Raw genomic sequence first — 4531 nt, forward strand, 5'->3', positions numbered from 1 at the left:
AAAACTTATGGGATGGAACTTCTCTAATTATCTCATTATTATATACAATATTTACATTTGATGTATCTTTGCTCAATATTAATAACTTGCTTTTGTCTGGATTTATTTTTAAATGTAAGTAATTGTTGTAATAAACATAAAGTTGATTTAACGCATCATTAATATGAGCTTTAGCTACATCTAAATTTGAATTAATAGAATATATTACAAGATCATCTGCAAATTGCAGTATATTAACATTAGAAGTATTTACAAATGAGCTAATCTCACTAGTGTATAAATTATACAGTAGAGGAGACAGCGTTGCTCCTTGCATAGTGCCTTTGAAGACTTGTCGTGGTCCGTGTAATATGTTATTAAATTTAACATACAGCTCTCTATTATCTAAGAAATTAAAAATCCATTCGCAAAGTTTCCCTGGGATATTAAAATTGGACAGAACTTTTACTAAAATTGTAGGGTCAACATTATCAAATGCTCCTTGTACATCTAAAAATATGCAAACAGCATGTGACTTGTTGTAATTTGCTAGTTTTAAGTCCGATATAAGAGATATAAAGCTGTCAGAACAGCTTCTACCTCGTCGAAATCCATTTTGAAATGAAGGCAATATGTTGTTGGCCTCCACATACCAATCAAGTCTAGTTTTAATCATATTCTCAAAAACTTTACCAACACATGAAGATAGAGAAATTGGCCTATATGAATTTGCCTCACTAGGTGGTTTGTCTGGTTTTAAAATCGGTATTACACACTGCGTTTTCCAAGATTGGGGTATTTTTCCTTGTAACCAAAGTAAATTCATAATTGTTAATAAAACTTTTTGACCGTTAATATGTAGTTTTTTTATAAGCAAATATGGTATATCATCCAAGCCTGGGGTAGTATTTTTCCTAGATTTCAAACTTATAACGAATTCCTCCCAAGTAAAAGGTTGAATAAGGTACTTAGACTCATCATTATCATTGTTCATTTCAAAAAAACTTTCTATAGAGCTAGGATCATTATTATTACCTTGGCTTAGTTTAGTTAAAAATGGTTCTATAAATTCATCGTTTTTATTTGTCTGCTTAGATTTTAGCCCTTTAAATCGTTTGATATTATTCCATATTAGCCCGATAGGTGTACATCTATTTAAATTTGCACAAAAATTACGCCAACTATTAGTTTTTTCTTCAGATATTGTGCGTTTCTTTATAGCAACAAGTTTTTTGTACGTTATATAGTTTTCTAAGGTGGGATTGGCCCTGTAATATTTTAATGCCTCATAGGCTTTGATGACACTGTCCTGACACTTTTCATTCCACCAAGGAACCGGTGATCTGCTAATGAAGTTATTATTTTTGATAAATTTTGGAATGCAATGTATCTTTAAGAGGTTGAGTTCTGAACTAAATTGGTCATACGACTCTAGAGGATCATTCTCGTTTAAAGGAAAATTAGAGAAAATCTCTTCTGAAAGCTCTTTATACTTTTCCCAGTCAGCTTTAGTATATATAAATTTATCTATTGGTTCACTTACATGATACCTTTCAAGAGAGGTCTGTATACTAATTATAGTAGGGTAGTGATAGCTGCCCATAGGGTCATCATGGACTTTCCAGTCGCAAAGAGGTGCTATGCTTGCACTGCAAAAGCTAACATCGATCGCTGAAGGATTTCGATTAGGGTAAGTAACTGTAGTTGGATTTCCGTTGTTTAAAATACACAAGTCTAAATCACTTATAATATCAAATAAGGTGTTACCCCTGGATTGATTAGTAGCGCAGCCAAACGCTGTATGATGTGCATTAAAATCTCCTGAAACTATTATGGGTGTTGGCAATTTTTCAATAATATGTTGAAGTCTATTCAGCCTTATGCGTGGACGATTTGGAGGACAGTACACGCATAAAACTGATAGAGGCCCTCGATTAGTCACGACTGAGATCGCTATATTTTGAATACTTTCATAAAAATCGGTCTGTATAAAAGTATGTTTATATATATTTTTAACGAGTACAGCGACTCCACCGCGACCATTTTCAGCATATCTACAGAAAATGTTATAACCAGATATCCTAAAAGTAGTAGTTGGTTTTAACCAAGTTTCGTTAAGAGCGTTATAACATTTCGGCGTCGGGCGAAATTAGGTATTTTACCCGCCGCGCGAGCCCAATATGCCGACCCTTTCTAGCACGTCTTATCACTCGCTCGCACTACAATAATGGACAAAACAATCTTGATCCTTCCTATGGAATTTTGATAACAACCACAATCTACTATCTCGATATAAACTTTTGATTTCTAATAAACATTATTTTGTACGAAAAGACTAGAATATAGCGCAAAATAATATTAATTACGTTAAAATTTATTTAAAAATTTAAAGTAATAATTATAAACTGTGATCATATTTAAGTAGATCCCATCCCAAATGTTTGCTTTTGTTATATGATAAGTATTAGAGTAAAGTATATATTAATTATGATGATAAAATAAGTCAAATATAATTCTAATTACTTCAAGGTGGTACTCAGGGTCTGATGATGGAGCCAGATGGTGGTCACCTGTACCAATGAACCATGTAACTAAACCACTTCGTGTTTAGGCTCGTTGGGTTCATCTCAACAAGACCTTTGACAAGAGGTGGTACTTAGGGTCTGATGATGGAGCCAGATGGTGGTCACCAGTACCAATGAACCATATGACTAAACCACTTCGTATTTGGGCTCATTGGGTTCGTCTCAACAAGACCTTTGACAAGAGGTGGTACTCAGGGTCTGATGATGGAGCCAGATGGTGGTCACCAGTACCAATGAACCATATGACTAAACCACTTCGTATTTGGGCTCATTGGGTTCGGCTCAACAAGACCTTTGACAAGAGGTGGTACTCAGGGTCTGATGATGGAGCCAGATGGTGATCACCAGTACCAATGAACCATATGACTAAAACACTTCGTGTTTAGGCTCAATGGGATCGTCTCAATAAGACCTTTGACAAGAGCTGGTACTCAGGGTCTGATGATGGAGCCAGATGGTGGTCACCAGTACCGATGAACCATGGAACTAAATCACTTCGTGTGTAGGCTCATTGAAATCGTCTCAACAAGACCTTTGACAAGAAGTGGTACTCAGGGTCTGATGATGGAGACAGATGGTGGTCACCAGTACCAATGAACCATATGACTAAACCACTTCGTGTTTAGGCTCATTGGGTGTCTCGACAAGATCTTTGACAAGAGGTGTTACTCAGGGTCTGATGATGGAGAGAGATTATGGTCACCAAAAATCAACTCGCATATTTGAATAACATAAAAAAACGAAGTGGTTCAGTTACATGGGTTTATTGGTACCGGTGACCACCATCTGGCTCCAACATCAGACCCTCAGTACCACCTCTTGTCAAAGGTCTTATTGAGACGATCCCAATGAGCCTAAAGACGATGTGGTTTAGTCATATGGTTCATTGGTACTGGTAACCACCATCTGGCTCCATCATCAGACCCTGAGTACCACCTCTTGTCAAAGGTCTTATTGAGACGATCCCAATGAGCCTAAAGACGATGTGGTTTAGTCATATGGTTCATTGGTACTGGTAACCACCATCTGGGTCCATCATCAGACCCTGAGTACCACCTCTTGTCGAAGGTCTTGTTGAGACGAACCCAACGAGCCTAAACACGAAGTCGTTTACTTACATGGTTCACTGGTACTGGTGACCACCTTCTGGCTCCATCATCAGATCCCGAGTACCATCTTAATGTGTCTTATCATCTTGACCGTATTGTAATTTTCACATATTTATCATCATAACGTTGTAATACATAACATTCAAACATAACAAAATATTACAAAAGCAAATATTTACGGATCTAGGATCAAATTCGTTGGTCGCTGTTTACACACACACAATGCGAGGATAGCCCGTGTATAAACAAGGCGTCCGACCCACACAACGATAAATATTCTCGACGTTCGCGATGAAAACTCGGAGAGCGAAGCGACATACGTCTGACCTCCACGAGCTCCGACGCGGCACTGAAATCGCAGGCGTCCGTCGCCGGTAAAATAGCGACAGGAAGGCTAGTTTTCAAAAAATTGGCAAAAAATCATTATAAAATATTATAACGACAACTGGATAACAGAAATTTAAGCCGATTGTGCAGATTATTTATATACTAAAATAACTTCGATAACATGTAGATTTTCGGAGAAATGATCACTTGTTTCGATGTATTTTCAAGACAAAATTGAGTTCGTTTTACTTTCAATTTCTCAATTTCAAAGGATTAAATGATAAATATTGTTTAATGGGCCTAAAGTACAAGATATTAGGAATTTAAATTTACCGCATTTATGAGAGTGAGCTTATCAAATTGTACATAATAAGAGCTCCGAAATCTGTGCTTCGCGCGGTTTTTCCTAAACGAGCATCAGAAAAAAAATCATTACTAATTGAAAAAGCTTTTTCTTCCATATGTTTTTTAATGAACCGACAGTTAATTAGATTTTCTAACTGAAACAAGTACTTTTACTGTCTTTTAGTA

Source organism: Leguminivora glycinivorella, chromosome 14 (genome assembly GCF_023078275.1).
Source record: "Leguminivora glycinivorella isolate SPB_JAAS2020 chromosome 14, LegGlyc_1.1, whole genome shotgun sequence".
In the NCBI taxonomy this organism is placed as follows: Eukaryota; Metazoa; Arthropoda; class Insecta; order Lepidoptera; family Tortricidae; genus Leguminivora; species Leguminivora glycinivorella.